Here is a 19,986-nt window from a genome sequence, read left to right on the forward strand (position 1 = left end):
TAAAAAGCTGAATAGTACACTTTAAATGAGTGAATCGATAATATGTCAATTATAGCTCAATAAAGCTGTTGAAAAAACATATACAGGATAACAAAAGATAACATATTAACATAATGATTAATAGACTCTAGCACAGGATGATCTATGTTCATAAACAAACTCTGCCACTTACTAACTCTAATCTTTCTGTGTCTTACTTTTATTTGGAAAATCAAGGTAGTATTAATTCCTTTCTCAAGGGATTCTTTTGTGCATATGTGTGGGTGCACACGTGTATAAAATAATCCATTCAAAACACATAAGACAATGTCTGTACATAGTAGGTTGCATATATTTGCTGTAATGGTGATACTAGTTATTCAATAAGGGAGATTCTAAGTTTTAGAAACTAAACAACTTTTTTTTTTTTTTTTTTATTTTTTTAAAGATTTTATTTATCTATTTGACAGAGAGAGATCACAAGTAGACAGAGAGGCAGGCAGGCAGAGAGAGAGAAGCAGGCTCCCTGCTGAGCAGAGAGCCCGATGTGGGACTCGATCCCAGGACCCTGAGATCATGACCTGAGCCGAAGGCAGCGGCCCAACCCACTGAGCCACCCAGGCGCCCAGAAACTAAACAACTTTTTATGGGGCTCTTTTGAAAAGGTTGGAGGTGATATCAAAAAATATCAAGCAGATTTTTGTATTATTGAGTTTTGCAAAGCACTGGAGAAACTTGGAATTTTTTTTTTAATTTTCTCAGAATCCTACCTTTGGTGTAAGGATGTCCAAGTAAGACAGGCATTTCTCCTCAGTTCTCTAATTATTACTGAAAATAATCTTAGTAATGTAATGCCAGTTTGCACCAGTTTTAAACTCAACAGGCAGGAAAGCTTCCCTTTTAAGATATGTCTCCTTAAATATGCTGTCCTTTATCAGGATATATATGTGCACACCGGTACAACCAATAAAACAATTTCAATGAGTGTAAAGGTAGATCACAAGAAACCTAATAAAAAAGAATGAACAAAATTCAAGTTGACCTGCTGTAACTGGACCCAACAGGATATCTCAGTAAGCACCGCCTTAATTCACCACACTGTCACCAGATAATGATGAAACCCCAACTCTTTACTATATTCTCTTCAACCCTGGTATCTTTAAATACATTTTATTGCCTAGAAAAAAATACATCATGTCTGATGTTATTGTTTTTGAATTGCCAAATTATTTATGATTAAACCATGAAAGCTATAGTCAGACAGTCATAAAGGTCATGAACAAACCTCAAAAGAAGGAAAATTAGAAGTGAAGCAGAGATTTAATTCTTCAATTACTCTTTTATGCCTCTCTATTGCATTACGTGATGAACAAACGACAAATCAATATTTGAAGGTCCCTTCCTAAAAACAAGAGTCCTCACTTAATATTCTACTAGTTAACTCTTCCTGCTCACAAAAGACTGATATATTTTTTAAATATATTTCAAAAAGTAAAAAATGCTTTTTGTGCTTGGTTTATTTTCCTTACAAATATGCAGTGAATTAGAAATTACCCTAAATTACAAGTATTAAAGTTAAAACACATTAAGCAATTTTAAAATATTTTTACATCTCAGTAAGCAGTATTTTTGGAGAGCTATACAAATCTCTAAAACAGTGGTCATTAGTCTTTATTTGTGGTTGGTAGGAGAGAATTCTAAGAACCTTTAGCAATCTGATTAAAATTGTGGACTCATTCATTTGAAAAAAGAAAGATCATATACATACACCCCCAACTGTGATATGGAGCAATATCTGCTCCCTCAGCTGGTTGTCAAGTCCATTTCTGTCTGCTGCCTCTTCCTTTACTGCCTTATGGCTCCATGTGTCTCTCTAGTGAAGCTGCCTGCTGGGTGGGAAACAAAATATTGCAGAGAGAGAAATGGACTTCCTCAAATAGTGGAAGTTTGTTCTTTGATAGATTTTTTTTTAATAGAAGCTGAGCCCTCCATATTTTAATAAAAAGTGGCATTTACTCTGTTGTTATTACTAGCAGATTAAATTGCTGATATACCATCCTGCATTTAAATGTCTTAATGTTTTAATTTTATAGTGTGCATTTATGCTGTTTTGAGTTTGAGTTTTAAATAGTCTGTGGGTGAAACTTCATGATATATTTAAAATATTTGCAATACATGCATAGTCCATTGCTTAAGGTAATATTTTCAAGAGGTAGTGGTGTGTCAGGAAAACAGATATCCAGAAGAATATGAACTGATTCAAGTCACTTACCTTTTATGACCCAAGTAAACAAAGAAGAATCTTTTCTTCTAGATGCTGTTTCATCTCTAGAATGGATGGCATTTGCTTTTGTTGTTCTTATTTGATAATGATAGAGACAGAGAATGACCTCAGACATTAGACCATGAAATTCTAAATCATTTCTTCTTGCCAACATTTCTGTACCCTCTTCTTACAGAAACCACAAGGTAAGCATATGCATAGAGGGGACTTTACTACTACTGAACTTTTATTTTGCTTCTTTCCCTCCCCTCTGTAGCCCAGTTTCAATGGATTACTCCAATGATAGCAAAAAACTTGAACAAGGTAATTCATTCCAGGGCTTAAGCCACTGGATGGGGCAACTTCCAGATGGAATCACCTGAGGCTCTTCTGATGCAAGAACTCTGGACAAATAAAAAGAAAAATGCTCAAAGAAACCATACTCTAAGTTAAAAAAAGAGAAGTTGTGCCTGTATTATGGTCTAGTAAATATCCTAAATATTTGGTGATAAAATCATAGGAAGTGAGTAATTGAGATTAACCTAGAATTTCCCCTGAAGGTCAAATAAGTATACCTTATCTCATTAATATTAATAACCTATTAATAATTAGCTGGAGAGTGCTGACTAGAACTATTATATCCTTCAGGAACAAAGAATTATAGTTTCAGAAACCTCTATCCAAGCTGTTGTATTAATTTGGCAACAATGATATCAACACAGTGGTCAATGAAAGCTCATACAGTATCTCTTCTCTGTTATAAACAGAAGCTTCTTAAATGGAACATTACAGGACATTAATCTTTAATCTGACCTCAAGACCTCATATTTCAGTCAAGAAGTCAATCAATAGGTTTTTCTGATCTGAATTTTATACTTCTATATTATCCAATAAAATTCAAATGAAAGTTATATAATACTACAGATTTGATCCAGTGAAAATGTTATAAATCCTCACTATTAAATCAATTATTCTATGTGTAAAAAAATACTGTCCCCAGAAAATATTTCCAAATAATTCCCTGGCTCTCCCTAAACTCTTTTACTATCCAGCAGCCACAACAAATACAAGTCTCATGTGTCCCTTTTGGACGGCTGAACCACAATTTCTCAATCCCGTTGTCAAACAGTGAGCTACTAAGACTGCATCTAACTGCTAGATTGGATTCTAAAGGAAGATATATGTAGAGGATATAAGCATAGACAATAAAAACCATTCCTTGTAAGGATGCTAGTAATGGTTGATGATTCCCAAGCCACTATATATTTCCCAGATTAGCTTAAATTTTGCAGCATCTTTTTCTTCATGCTAGAGGTAAGCCTAAGTAAGTGAAAGTTTTCTTTAAACTTTTCCTCTAAACTCACACTCTTACAATTCTAATACCCACCCCCCACCCTCTTAGGGCAGAGCTATTTTTGTTGCTATTGGTGGTTGTTTTCCCCCTGGTCACACATTTTCACTGTAAGGAAGGTCTGGTTATGAAGGAATTGTCAGCCCCCTGGCCGTACAGTAGTATCTGTGCAAGGAGTTGTAGAAAGAGAGAGAGAGAGATCTTAGAAACCGTATAACCAAAAAAGAAAAGAAAAGTGTTTCCAGCACCAGAACCCCAAAATTCCCATTTGTTGACTGGTTTACATCAACTTCTCTCATCCAGGCATAGGAGATGAACAGTGGCATGGATGGAGCTTAGGTGCAGTTAACTGATCTTTCTTCTGTGGAGACCTAACAGTGCTGTTATCAAATGAGCATTTGGTTGTCAGTATCTGAGGATTATAAAGGTTCCTGAAAAATTCTTCTTTCTACTGCAAAATTCTGCTCATTAACTGTTGACAAATATTACTTCATACTCACTGGGTAATGAGATGGACAGTTCATCCCTGCCATGCCCATTTAAAGTTATGTTGCCCTAGAAAGCGTCTTCAATAATCTTCAGTTTAGCCATAGCTGAAATTGATTCCAAATCTGTAAATGCCCCCCTTAAAAATACTATATGTTATTATCAAGCTAATTTCTTTAACTGAAGAAATTTATAGAACTACAAGACAATTTATCTATTCTGCCTTTTTTCCTACAAGAAAATTAAAGTTTTAAAATCTATTAAAAATATATGTCTACCTTCAATTTTCTTCTTCATTCTTGTTTTAAGCAAGATAATTAATTTAGGATTAGAGTACGGGTATCCTCTTCAGCAGCTTCAGTTTGAAACATCTTCTAATATTATCGATACTGGTGTAGCTACCTAAGATTTTAACATTAACAAAGTATTGTTTGACAAACTTTTTGCATTTACTCATCTTTTTCTTGAAGAAAAATTCTGACTTTCAAAGTTTTTCTTTTAAAATGGACACCTCAAGGGGCACCTGGTGTCTCAGTCGGTTAAGCATCTGACTCTTGGTTTCATCTCAGGCCAAGATCTCAGATTGTGGGATCCAGTGTGTTGGGCTTTGCGCTCTATGGGAAGTCTGCTTGAGATTCTTCCCTCTCCCTCTGCCCCTCTCCCTCTCTCTTTCTCTCAAATAAATAAATAAATCTTAAAAAAATAAAAAATAAAATGGACACTTCATAATGTCACCATAGAGACAGTAATGCTAACATAACTTCTTCTACTTTAGGTAGGTTAGAAGGGGCAACAGAGTCATCCATACTCAAGATTTTTTTTTTTCCCCAGAGCATCACAAGATTACAAAACAAATAAATTAAACACTGGAATTACTTGTATGTGATTTTTACTAAGGTAACTTGTTTATTGTGATTTGAATTTTAATATGACTTATTTTATGAACACATTAAAATAATTTAGCACATTAAAATAAATGACTCCTATAATTAAAACAAAAATATTGTTCCTATATCCAATGTGTGAAGCATGCCCCCTAATTTCACTTATACCCACAATAATATTATCCCCTCCTTTCTTTTTGAGGGTTTAATTTAGAAAAGCGTGGTGATCTTAATGCTCTTCTTTTTCTATTATTATTATCATTTATGTTATGTTAGACACAATACAGTACATCATTGGTTTTTGATGTAGTGTTCCATGATCCATTGTTTGTGTATAACACCCAGTGCTCTATGCAACATGTGCCTTCCTTAATACCCATCACCAGGCCAACCCATCCTTCTCATTTCTAAAACCCTCAGTTTGTTTCTGTGTCCATAGTCTCTCACAGTTTGTCTCCCCTCCAGGATCCCCTCCTTCATTTTTCCCTTCCTCCCCCTAATGTCCTCCATGCTATTGTTTATGTTCCACAAATAAGTGAAACCATATGATAATTGACTTCCTCTGCTTGACTTATTTCAATTAACATAATCTCCTCTAGTCCCATCCATGTCAATGCAAAACTTGGGTATTCGTCCTTTCTGATGGCTGAGTAATATTCCATTGTGTATATGGACCATATCTCGACTGTTTCCACAGTTTGGCTATTGTGGACATTGTTGCCAAGAAAATTGGGTACATATGGCTCTTCTTTTTACTACATCTATATCTTTGGGGTAAATAACCAGTAGTGCAATTGCTGGGTCGTAGGGTAGCTCTATTTTTAATGTTCTTCTAATGCTCACTTTCTGTATGTACACTAGCTCCATTATAAAATCATTTTAACAATGTTAATTTTACCTAATACATATATATTTAGATTTACTTTTTTCAAATTTATTTTAATCATCCTCTTATTAACACAGCTAAGAATCAGAGTTAACTCTCTAACATAACTGCATAGACTATATTTATACTATGTACATAGAGTTCTTAGGGGCTTTCAAAACCTTTATCGTAATTTGCTTGAAAACACTTGCATCTCATTCTCTTTGTTTTGGGAAAAACAGAAAATCACATGCAGTTTGCTCCCTACTCTTGATTTTTTTTTCGCTTTGTTCTAGAACAAGCTGCCTCTTCTCTTTATATCAGCTGTCCCAATATAACTTAACTTATCTCAAGGCTCAGACTCTTCATTGTGTCTTTCTTCAAGGCTTTCAAGTGCACTTAGAATCATCTTCATAAAATAGCTCTGTATGTGTACCTTATATTTTTACTTAACTACCTCATGTATGTACATTGCCTCTTTACTAGCTTGTAATGCCTTTGTGAAAAGAGAGTTTATTCTTCTTCTAATTCCCCAATATATCCCCATGATGGACATCAGAGTGATGGAGTTAAATGAGGGATGCATTATAATATTTCCTTAAAATTATGTGTACCTCCACTTTAAGTTATGTTGCTGTAAAGTTAATCACTCCTCAAAACTTTATTATGCAATTTTAAAATTTAGGCAATACTGTTGGGAATGATCTGGTCTCTCCTCATCAAAGTTTTAAGTAAAATAAAAGTTTTAAAACAATTATAGGTATTTCTTTGGTAAGTGATACAGTATATGAGATTTTTAGGATAAATTATCACAAGAATTCTTATTTATAAGTATTAAGAAATATTGAAATAGTATTTATAATTTAGCTAATAAATCAATATATAGTTATGTATGTCTTTTGACATAATAATAAATACTGTTCACTAATAATTATTAGTAGTACTTAATGATTATTTAACATTTTAGAAATTTTTTTCAGTAATCAAATATGTCAGCTTTCCAGCTTATATTTATTTTTATTTTTTTAAAGATTTTATTTATTTATTTGAAAGAGAGAGAGATACAAGTAGGCAGAGAGGCATGCAGAGAGAGAGGAGGAAACAGGCTCCCTGTGGGGTTTGATCCCAGGACCCTGAGACCATGACCTGAGCTGAAGGCAGAGGCTTAACCCAGTGAGCCACACAGGCACCCCCCCAGTAGAATATACATATTGCATTGCACTTAAAGCAAACACTACTACTAAGAACCCTCCAAAATACGTGCTCCTTCTTTAATAATGTAGAATTTTATTTTAGGAGGAAGTTCATGAAGGAGAGATTCCATTTTCAATTTTTGGTTTGTTTTGTCCACAAATTGTCTTCCTGTACCAGATATATCCATCTCTATTAGTAACATATTTTCCTTAAATTTTAGCATCCTCCTTAATAAACACATGTGGATAAGGAAGTACTAAGGAAGGCATACCTCTTCCTGCAATGGCATTACTTGAAAAAATTGTCTCTAAATTGTCACTGATATATTTTCCTTTCCTACTTCTAAAATGTTGACTGTCTTCTGCCTGATGTGTGTTGAATTTGGTTTTAAATTCAAATTAGTTGCTTTTTAGGCATGTCCTTGAATCTGTCACAGTAAACTGATGCAGAATTGTTTTGTTTACTCATATTCTCATGCTCCTTCCTGCAATTAGATAATAAACATGATCTATTCTCATGCAGCACTTTCTTTTGCTTTTAATCAAACCACAGTAGATAATTTGTAAACTCTTTTTTAAAGAATTTTTTGTTTCTGATTTTTGGATGCTAAACAAGGATTGAATTATAAATCTGAAGTTAAAATGTAGAGTATAATATAACCAGCAAAAAAAAAAAAAAATAGCTCACATGATAAAGTTAGGAAATCTCTAAGGATACATCCCTTCTAATTAAGGGTAAACATTACAGGAGGCACCTGCATGGCTCAGTCAGTTAAGCATCTGACTCTTGATCACATCTTGATCTCAGCATTGTGAGTTCAAGCCCTGCACTGGGCTCTACGCTGTCCATGGGGCCTACTTAAAAGAAGAAAAAGAAGAAGAAAGAAAACAGTAAATAACACAGTAACAAATGTATTCCCCTGTGATAGCAACAGTTGCTTTGTGTTTTAATCAAGCTGAAATTGGAATAGGATTGAGAAATGTGGAAATAATTGTGGAGTATTCTCTATCTTCTCTGTAGTCCTTACTATTCAATCCTTTGGCTTTTGCAGAAAGTGTCTCCTTTTTTTACCATCTGGCACTCAAGGCATTAACACAATAACAGATATTCACATCTCTATCTTATTTTGTGCTACAGTAGGAAGCTAAAAGGCTTTGGCTCCTTAAAGGTTGATCACGGAAATAACAAATGTATGCCTCCCTGTTTTACAAAACAGAAATTAAAAAGTAAGTTGACAGATAAAGGTTAGCCTGAATGACTCAGAAACAGTAATAAGGTTTTGGAAAAAAAATAAAAGCTACACACACCATTTTAAAATCCACAAATGTTATGGAGAAATCTAAAGTCCATACTTATTTATATAGTAAAGATTTTTTGTTGTTATCAAAGTTCTTGATTGCAAGACATTAAAGTTTACTGTGGCTATCTTAAGCAGAAATAGAATTTATTGGAACACCAGACTAAGAGAAGCAGGCAAGTGAATTCTGCAGAAACCATGGAAACAAGGTAGGTTAAAGGAAGAAGAAACAGAAACAACCTGGCCAACATACCACCTTAACTTCAGGCCATCATTAATACTGTTTGCCCAAGTGAAAACCTAAGCATCCCTTTATCTTTTGCCTTACTTGGTTTGAGAAAGCATTGCCTGGACCTGTGTAGGTCATGTTTCTATCCTCTGGATAAGGCAGTAAAATTATTTACAGATCCCCTTAGCCTCTGTCATGGAGGCTGCACTGGTTTACATGGTGCAGTAAACCAGTGCAGAACAATGATGCATTATTAGAGAAAAATGAAAATTATATATTTAGAAAATGTCTAGAAATTATTTTCTTACTTATGATTACATTCTAGTATGTTTATATAAAAATGTTTCTGAAAATTCCTTAGACATTAGTCACTCTTTTTTTTTTTTAAAGATTTTATTTATTTATTTATTTACAGACAGAGATCACAAGTAGGCAGAGAGGCAGAGAGAGAGGAGGAAGCAGGCTCCTCGCTGAGCAGAGAACCCTATGTGGGGCTCGATCCCAGGACCCTGAGATCATGACCTGAGCCAAAGGCAGAGGCTTAACCCACTGACCCACCCAGGCACCCCTTAATCACTCTTTTTTAGTCACCCCTTGAGACAGACTGTGGAGGTGGGTATGATTTATCCCAGGTACATGTGCCCTGGATCACAAAGTGGATTCTAAAAAACACACCTTGAAGGAGGAATGTAGTCAGTATTTGTAAGAGTGACTACAACACATTCTATCCTCATTGTTTTCTCACTTCCAGGACAGCAAATAGTCTCTTCTCTGTGACTCTAAAATTTATTCATCTCAGCTCATTTCCAGAAACCAAATTTTTAATTTAAAGTGTATCTTGTTAGAATGAATAACTTAGTGAATGAATGAATGAATGAATGAATGAATGAATAAAAAGACTCTAAGGAATACTGTGCTAGATGATCTTGTCTCTTGAGAGCTAGAGAATATTGAGCATTGCTTCTTGACCAAAGTTTCGGACTCTTTCAACCAAGGGGCTTAATCTACTTTGGTTCTCAAATAATTGTTTCTCAGTCATCCACCTGCATAAACACTTGTTGAATGACATTGTCCAGAATTAATTTTATTTCACTAATGCAAAAGAACTATATCATTTTGGAAAATTGAAATATATAAGACAACAGAATTAAATTGATGCAAATTTTAATTCAAGTTACCCCCTTGCTTATTTTCCCTTTAGTTTGTAAGGCAGAAAATCTGATTTAGAAACTAACATTGAAGAATAGATTTAAAATAAGCTCCTTATGTTAGCCAGATACTGTTCTTAGTACCTCATTTATCTTTTCTGTGACCAAGGTCAAATCATTTAACCTTGCAGAACCCGAAGGTTGCTGTAATCTTTTTTCCTAACCAATCTCTTGAACACAATGTGTAGTACTGGTAAATGCTATTTGAGATAGAAATGCAGTAACATTGTTGCAGAGAGCACTGAAGGAAAATCAGAAGACTTAACTCCACATGGGTGTTTATGTTTATGAGAGAAAAAAGAAGAATGCTGAATAACTAAGAGACAGTCTTTACAACTGCAGGGACATTTGTATAATACAATAATCTATAATAATAATCAATAATCAATAATCAATAGTAATAATCTCCACCATAAAGTATACACAATTTCAAGATGTAAAACTCGAGTAAATATAAAATGATTTGGTCAAACAAACATCATAATATGTATTCTGTATTCATCAGTGTTTCTGTAAAAAGGAAATTTTGCTATATAATTACTATGTAAGTGTCAATCATTAGGTGGTTCACAAATAAGAATTCTAAAATATGTCAAAATTTATTACTATATGTTTTCCAAGTAATCTGAATAACTGTAAAATTCCATTTTATCCATTGGCTTTTATGTTACAGCTACTTGGATTTTGTATGTGTGTGTGACTGATCTAGAGATTACAGAAATCATCTTTAATTGTTCACAGTCTGCTTAGAGTTAATATTTTACCATAATACATAAAATATATAAAACCATATAACTCTCTGTTGTCCATAACTAAGCCCCATTTACGTTTCATGTTACAGTTATCTGTAATATATCTACATACATCAGAAACCCCACAAAAAACCTGCTATATTTTTTATTTTAAATGATCATTTTTATTTTAAAGAAATGAAAAAATTATTGTCTTTTTTATTTATCCAGATAGATCTCATTTCTGATGAACTAATTTCTTTCCACAAACTTAATATCTTCCTAGAAATCTAGTAACAGTTCTCTAAATTGGGTTTATGTAGGAATGTATTTATTTCACTTTATCTTTGAAGAATATTTTTGCTGGCTATTGACCTCTGGGTTGACAATTTTTTCTCTCAGTACTCTAAGGAGTTCAGTTTGATATCTCCTTGCCTCTATAGTTTTTGATAAAAATTCATTGACAGTATAAATTTGTCTTCCCTCTATGTATTATGATATTTTCTCCTTGAGTTTTCAAGATTTTCTTCTTCTCTCTCTCTTTTTTAAAATTTTATTTATTTATATAAACATATTATTTATTTCAGGGGTACACGTCTGTGAATCATCAGTCTTAACACAATTCATAGCACTCACCATGGCACATGCCCTCCCCATTGTCCCTCACCCAGCCACCCTATCCTTACCCTGCCCCCCAGAAACCCTCAGTTTGTTTCCTGAGATGAAAAGTCTCTTATAGTTTGTCTCCCTCCCAGGTCACATCTTGTTTCATTTTTCCCTCCCTTCTGCCCATGATCCCCCGCCCTGCCTCTCAAATTCTTTATATCAGTGTGATCATATGATAATTGTCTTTCTCTGATTGACTTATTTCTCTTAGCGTAATACCCTATAGTTCCAACCATGTCATTGCAAATGGCAAGATTTCTTTTTTTTTTTTGATGGATGCATAATATTCTTTTGTGTATATATGTACCACATCTTCTTTATCCTTTCATCTGTTGATGGACATCTAGGCTCTCTCCATAGTTTGGCTATTGTGAACATTGCTGGTATAAACATTCAGGAGCACATGCCACTTCACATCACTGCATTGGTATCTTTAGGGTAAATACCCAGTAAGGTGATTGCTGGGTTGGAGGGTAACTTTATTTTCAACTTTTTGAGGAACCTCCATACTGTTTTCCGAAGTGGCTGCACCAGCTTGCATTCCCACCAACAATGTAGGAGGATTCCCCTTTCTCTGCATCCTTGTGAACACCTGTCATTTCCCGACTGGTTAATTTTAGCCATTCTGACTGGTGTGAGGTGGTATCTCATTGTGGTTTTGATTTGTATTTCCCTGATGCCAAGTGATGTTGAGCAATTTTTTCATGTGTCTTTTGGCCATTTGGATGTCTTCTTTGCAGAAATGTCTGCTCATGTCTTCTGCCCATGCCTTGATTGGATTATTTGTACTTTGTCTTTAATTTAAAATTTTTCAATTTTTGTGCCAGAGCATAGTTGGCATTTATTCACACTGCTTAGGGTTTGATGGACTTCATTTTGAAAATTTATATCCTTCACCAAATTTTAGACATTTTGGTCATCATTTCCTTAAATATTTTTCCTGTCCCATTATTACTCTCCTCTTGTCTGAGGATATATATATACACCACATATATATTGAATTCTTTACATGCCTTCCCAAAGATTTGATTCATTTAAGTCATTGTTTTCATCTTCTTCAGATTAGAGTATTTTCGTTTACTTATTTTCAGTTTCACTGGATCTATTCTGGTCACTGGCTCTATTCAAGTTCACTGGATCACCATTCTAAGTAAAATTATTTAAGTGAAGAGGTTTTTTTCTCATTCCATGTGCATTCTTTAAGTTTTGATATTTTCTTCTTTTTTTTTTAATCATTTACCTGTAAACCTTTTCTATCTTTTCTATAACTGGAAGTATGTTTCTTTAATGTTATTGACCATAGTAGTGATATCTATGTTAAAATTCAGACTTGCTAATTTTAACATCTGGTCATTTGGAGTTATTCTCTCTTAATTATTTTTCTTTTGAGAAACTGTAGTATTTGTCTTCCTTTTTTTGTTATATTGAATAATTTTGATTCTATTCTGGATATTGTGAATGTTATATTGGGAAGACTCTAGATTCTGCATTACTTTTCTGAAAATTATGGTTTCCGTTATTAAACAATCACCAGAGCTTAAATCAATTGCTGAATCTCTCTTTTGTATGGCAGCTCAAGCCTTTATTCAGCTCTTTTTTGTCTAGCTAGATTGATGAAAGTATGTATGATTCAAAATATAGCCCAAAGATTTGGACAGAATTTGCACATAGATTTTAAGATTGCCACTGACTTGGAAGATTTTCTACTAATGCTCTAATGACTCTGGTTGTCCTGAATTCTGATTTTTAGTTCTTCAATAGAGAAAGACTCTGTTGTCTCTGTGTTTCTGTCCCACTCTCTCCACCCTCCCACCTGTGAGCGTGCACACGCACGTGCGCGTGTGTGTGTGTGTGAGAGAGAGAGAGAGTTTAAGCCGACCCTCATGTTGGCATCTTGGCTCTAACCTCAGGGTAAAAGTTATGAAAATAGAAATATCCAAACCTTATCAAATTTGTACCAAATGTCACCAGAGTCTGCCTACTTTTGTTTACCTTTTAGTGCCTTCAGAACATCATTTATTTGTATTTTGTCCAGAGTTTACTGTTCTATTCTGCAGGAGGGTTGGGTTTGACAGAATCTGATTAGTCTATCTATTACAATTATTGTATCAATCTATATTAACGTTCACTGTTAAAACTCACTTTGAAACCATTGATATTTTGAATCATCTTTTTGAAACTTTATAATTTTGATTGGTAAAATGCTATTTAATGTGTACTTTCTACTTTTTTTTTCTACTTTTTAATTCAGTGTCAAATGTTTCTGTGTATTTACTTACTGACTAAATTTGCTCTACTGAAGACTACTCATTCTTTATTATTGATTCAGGTCACTAGTAATATTCTTACTTTTAATATTTTTCAAAAACTCTTGAATGACTTTATTATAATAATTAAATTATAAATTATATATACATACACACATTAATACGTTGTATTTGGGAGACACTTAATTTATTTATACACAAATGTCTATTATGTATTCTAAATATTATAGTCTGAAATATAGTTTGCTACTTAACCCAAATGTTCTTTCATTGTGTTTCAAAAAAGTAAACTTTATTTTTAATTATTTACTCTTCCAGATAAACTCACAATTAGTGTTTTTTTTCAGTTCCCCCCAAAATTCCATTATAATAATGGTTGAAAAATACTACAAACATAAAAATAACTTGAAAGAATTAGTAACCTTACTGCTCACTATTTCTGATTAGAGCCATTTATATCTTCTCAGATATTTAACTCTTATTTTGCTTGGGTTTAAATTATTAAATATTATAAGAAATATTTCTTATAAGAATTGTGTATTTTCTTTAATAATAGTGAATATTTATTTTTAAATATTATTTTGAAAGTAATTATTGATATTTTGCAAGAATGTTGACATATTTTATGTTAAAAATCTTAATTTATTATTATAAAATGTTTGTTACCCATACTATATGTGGTATAGTAAATAATTATGAAATATTTTCTTTCTAGTCTATTTCTCTCAGTTAGCTATAGGAGTTAACAGTGGTATCCTATTCATATACCTGTTTTTAGAAATAATAAATTGTGGGTGACAGAAATAATTGTGCAGGGGGGATACCTGATTTAATCTCAGCAAGAAAACAGTCTTCAGGGAATATAAATTCAGTCATAGAAACTCTCATCAGTTGCTTCTGATGACTCCTGAAGCAGAAAGACCATTAAGTGTTAATAGATGGCATGGTTTTTAAAAAGCAGAATGACCTATTACAGGCAGAAAGGATTCAGGGAGTGCATATACACGTCTTTTATCACTGTCATCTGATCAGTTATTATTTTTAGGTGAATCCGTCAATGAGAACTTGGGTTTAAGAAAAATCCAATATAGATTACTTCTTATTCATATTTTACCTAATTCAACTTACTTAACAATGAACATTATAAACAGATATTTTCATAGGAAATATCAGTAACATATAAAGGCTTCCTTTCATATGGAACAAGGAAATTCATGGTTTTTTTGACAAATACAAAAAGTCAAGAACCAAAATCTGATTCTGTCCCCAAGGTTTAGCCCCAGACAGTGTTGTATCCAGCCATTTCACACCATCAGTGGTGACATCCACGTCAAAAACTCAAAAGCATCATCCTTACTGAAGGAATCTGAGCTCTCTATGATGGGAACTAGTATCCTGTTGTGCAAGTAGAATTGTAGCAATTTCCCCTAGACCTTTGCATAAATGTGTGGTAGAGCATATTGCAAACATTCTGGTTCTTTATAGAAATGGTGAACATGAGGGAGTCACCTCCATCATGCCCCTGTGAATCATCTAGCTTCAGAAATATTCTGCCCTTTTACTCTGAAGCTCCAGGAAGAGCATGATCAGCATTTGAATTGTTAGAACTAAACTCTAAAAATGTCCTTGCCAGAATATATTTCATGAAAGTTGTATATCGTTTTTAAACACTGAAAAAGAGAGCAGTGCTTGCTTTTTCCCCAGCTGTGCTAGTGAGTGAGTCCTTCATTCTAATTTTCATAACCAAATTTGCAGATGCTTAAATTTCACTGCTTCAAATATTTTCTTGAGTATTTGGAAGACTTTTAAATCTAAGTATTGTTCTCTCTTGAGCAAAGGTGGCTTCAAGTAGAATAATTTTCACTTTTCGTATTGTTGGCCTTCTCTTCTCTTCTAGTCTTTCCTCCCCAGAATCAAAGAATTTACCTGATTTCAGAATCTTTCCCCAATGTTGAAGTGATGCTTCACTTCCATAGAGAGTTACTGTGGAGTGACTGTGTCACCAGTGTTTGACCTTAGAGCATTGCTGCCACAGCCTTTGAATTTAAAATTCATTACTAAATGTCAGAAATTGCACTTAGCCCTGTGACAAGTTATTAGCTTTGACCCTCACCCCTACAGTTTATTTGATGCTTTGAGATTTGTCACAATTTCCTTTTTCTACCTCTTGTAACGTCTCACAACTTTCTTGCCATCTGTAGGGTGGGAGCTCGTACTTAGTGATTCCCTTCAATCTGCAATCATCTGTCATGTATCTTAAAAAATTACATGTGTGAATTTTGTACAATATGCTTTATCTTAATTATTATTTATTTTACAGACTTAAAACTTATTATAATTTTTTCAATTATAAAGATATATACCTGGGATGCCTGGGTGGCTCATCCCTTAACATCTGCCTCTGGCTCAGGTCATGATCCTGGCATCCTGGGATGGAGTCCCTCATGGTGCTGTCTGCTCAGCAGGGAGCCTGCTTCTCCCTCTGCCTGCTGCTCCTGCTACTTGTGCTCTTTGTCTCTCTGTCTCTGATGAACAAATAAAATCTTTAAAAAAATAAAAATAAAAATATATACCCACTTAAAAAAGAAAACAAACGAATGAAGGAGGAAGAAAAGTTTTCTGGCAAGGGTCAGGTGTGCCTGTGGCGCTTACAACTTTCTCCTAAGAGTCAGCAGTTTATGAAGAATTGAGATGCTCTGGGAATAGCCCTCTTGAGTCACTTCCTAACCAGGCGTGGTTTGGAAGGATTGATAGTCATCCAAGTTTCAGATTTCCAAAGTCATTCTCTAAATCATTCAGGGACATCTGGATCCTCCTGAGCCATTAGTTTCATGCTTTTACTATAGTGTTCCAGGTGGTCCCAGGGCAGGAAAGGCCTGTCTTGAGTATTTACAAACTTCCCCCTGCAGTCCTCAAACTCCAGGCAGCTCACGACAGCCACTGGAATCCTCGATGTCTGCATATGTCTCAGCATCTGCTGATACTTCCAGCGCCAGCCGAAGTGCAGGCGGGAGACAAAGTTCTGAAAGCGGAGGTGAGGGCCATCTTTGACAAAGGCAACCCGTTCTCAGGCACAGGTGGGGCAGGGGCTCCACGTGACACAGCAAGGAATTTCAAATCTCTGGGATCAGTCTACCTGCAGTAACTTGATCTTGTCAATAAACCAAATTTTTCCACAATGCTTTTTCTTGTTTTGAAGGCAGTCTTCAGCAATTATAGGGCCTTCGCTAGCTTCAGCTGGTAGTACAGGGAGATCTTCCTCCAGTCGTAGGGTATTGTGACCTGATTCTGGCTGCCAAACTGACAGTAAAATACTTTTAGTGGAATCATTGTGGTTCTGACCCTGGGAATCCCTATGCAGCTGCCTCTCCTCGGTTGCCTTGTCCCAGCCCTGCCCTTTGATGGGGCACGAGAACTCCTTCCTTCTAAATGGCCTTGCTTTAGAAAAGCCGCAAACTGAGAGTGACCTACAAGAGGCCCTCAATGCTTTTGTTTTGAGCACTGATTAAGACCCCTCTGCCACATTTTATTTTTATTTTTATTCTCTCTTGAACACTTCTGTCATATTGTAAAAAGGAAGAGGGAGGAATTAAAGCTCACGCTTTCTTATGTTGACATCTTGCTTATAAGCTTCCAAATTCATACATTTAATCATTAATACCAAAATAAAAAGTATAAATCACCTTTAACTTTAGACTACTAAAGATTTATATTTGAGACTTAATTATTCTTTGAAATTTGAAGCTTAAGATAAGTTTCTTTGGAAGAAATAAAGCCAACTTTTTATTTGAGGGGGTGGGGAGAATCGTGCTCCACTGAACAGCTAAAGTAAACATGACTCCTACAGTAATTTGGCTAGACCAGTAAAGATGATGGTGCAGCAAAGAAACAGAAGTGATACCCTCAGGAATGAAATAAGGTGTGATCGTGGGATAGTATCGGAATGTGGGTACTGGCCTCTGTGGGAGACTCACGATATGGAGCCAGAGGACATTAGCGAAGGTGAGCTTAGCATAAATGAGGAAGGTGATTGTGATGAAATATCCCAGAGGAAGTAATACTAGAGAGTAAATTTCATGTTGATAGAATTCTTAGAGGTGTTTCATAGCATTGAAGGTGTTTCATAGCATTGAAGGTACAAAAGATAAAACATCAAGGAAGGATGTTTTGAAAGGAAGGGTGACAATTCAACAAGGCATTGATTGTTCCATCCCAGAGATGGGGAAATAAACACTGTTCAATCTGTTTTTTAGGAGTTTGTTTTTTTTTTTTTTCAAAGAAACAAAACACTTTAATCAAATTAAATTAAAAACACAATATATTCTCTTACAGTGAAACAAAACACTTCAGTTGTCAATATTTTGAACCTGTTCTAAGTAAATATTAATTTTACCATTTCTTCATTCCCTGTAAATGTATAACTAACAATAAGAGAGTTTTTAATATTTCAATAAAGGTTTTAAAATGTCATGGAACAATTATAATTCTTCCCATTGAAGTTTCAGATAGCTTTGCTTGGTTTAAGCTCACACTATCAATTTTATAATCTCAAGTGAGGACTGTTCATATGTTAAATGACACAAGAGGAACTACTCATTTATTTAATTAAGTTAAATAACACAGAAATGCAGAAATAAAACAAATAAAAACAAATAACAGCACTTCCCTTATATTTAGTGTTAGTTATCATAGTGTTCATAGTTTTTTGCAGTCTGTCTTCAAATTAATTCTATTTTTCTTTCTTAGAAGAACAGATCCATTTCTCTCACCTTATATTCATATTATATCAGATTACCAAGAATGCTTAGGACTTGCCCTATATATATTTTTTTCATTTAATGCCCAGATTATTTTTCCCACATCATTATTAAGCCACAATAGCATCATTTTCTCTGAGTTTTCTAGACTGCTTCCTCCTAATCAAATGATTTGTTATTTAGTTCTCCTTCCATAGGAATGATTTTCTATCTCTATTATGGTGCATCGTGGAAAGTAAATCATATATTAAGTCATATGCTGAGCTATTCTTATGCTCCTGTTCCTCTTCTTGTTTACTGGTATTTCCCTAGCACATACCATAGTGGAAAAATTAATAATATATCAGTATATTTTGATTGTCCTTAAAATATTTAAAATTTTTTTAATTTTTAAATTTTAAAATTTTGGCTATGTTTTCAAAACACACACACATTTTTAACTTTTGGTCAGTACTGTCGCATCATTAGTTTATTGAAATGCAATATTTTGCTACTTTTATAGATTGGCGGGTCATTATTCAGCCTACCACAATATCAAATATTCTATTTTTCACAGTAGTCAATGAATTATTCTACTACTTTGCATTGAAACAATGTGAGTTGATATGGAAAACAATTGTTTTGATACTCTGTGAACTAGCAGATGACTCAGACACCTATAAAGAATTATAATTGATTATTCATTAATGTCTAGAGATAGACTGACTTTCTTATTCTGGTTAGAAAACCAACTAAAAAAATCTTTATCAAAACCCTATTATCTCTGTAACCTCCATTGTCATTGAATAAAATGAATTGACTTAATCATCACTACAAAATATACTGCATCTAAAATCTGAGTGAACATAGAGAGGCAAAAGAGTTATTTTTAAATGTTAATAGTTACATTTTGAGGAGCGTGAAACTGAAGCAGATATATGGTATTAATTTTATATTCTTTGAAATAATATTGAATTTCTCCTCTTCAGATAAGCAACAGAGCCATTTCTCCATTCTGTTTTTGTTTGCTACAGACTCAAAAACTTTCTATGTTGCTTTCTTTACTAGTACTTCTTTTGTTATTTTGAGATTGTCATCAACAGTAAAATGTCTCAGTTTTTCAGATTTGGAAATCCATGCACCTAACCCAAAAGAATTGTTTCATATACACTGTTTACATTGACAGTAATAACTTTTGCTCATTTCTGCGCTGATAGTGCTCATTGTCTAGGTTCTGTCGACAGCCACAGAGAAGGAACCCAGATGCCCCATGGTTCAGACTCTTACTCTCCATGCTGCTGCAAGAGTGCCAGTCTCAGCGAACCTTACTGTCCACAGGTCGGAAGTCCCTCTGGTACCTTTCTTCTGAGAATAACTTTTAGTCTTTTCTTAGAAGAGTGGCGACCTGACTTTGCAGGCTGAAGGAAAGTATCTGAGGAAACAAATACTCCAAGTACATACTTTCAATCTATCTTCCCGATTTTTGTTCTAAATTTAATTATCACCTTTTTTGGTGCTGGTGCTTCCAAGTCTTGATACTTTAAGAGACTCAAGTCATTTTTTCCCCAACATTACATCCCAACCTAAGTATTTAGTTTATAGTTTACTCCTAGTTATCAAGTGACCCTCCCCTCTATCTATTATTTTCTTCAAAATTTTTTGAATTCTTTGGAGAAATGTGAGTCTGTTTTCATATTCTTTTTGTCTAGAGGGGCTTAGACCAGTTTATTTCTTTACTTTTTTACTATTAACTAACAGGTGCTTCCAAGGGAAAAGATTCACTCCACTACGTTTAACCAGAAATTTAACTAGTACTTTTTTTTTTCATGT

General features: G+C 34.2%; 2 pseudogenes; both read right to left on the reverse strand.

Annotated features, from left to right (window-relative positions):
• The window catches only part of LOC116871521, a 74,095-nt pseudogene extending 58,424 nt beyond the window's left edge, over positions 1 to 15,671 (reverse strand).
• Positions 15,672 to 16,174: 503 nt separating this feature from the next.
• LOC116871522 lies at positions 16,175 to 16,750 on the reverse strand (annotated as a pseudogene).
• Between the last annotated feature and the right edge of the window lie 3,236 nt (positions 16,751 to 19,986).

The sequence above is a fragment of the Lontra canadensis genome, unplaced genomic scaffold (assembly GCF_010015895.1).
Source record: "Lontra canadensis isolate GAN:19392208 unplaced genomic scaffold, GSC_riverotter_1.0 scaffold26, whole genome shotgun sequence".
NCBI lineage: Eukaryota > Metazoa > Chordata > Mammalia > Carnivora > Mustelidae > Lontra > Lontra canadensis.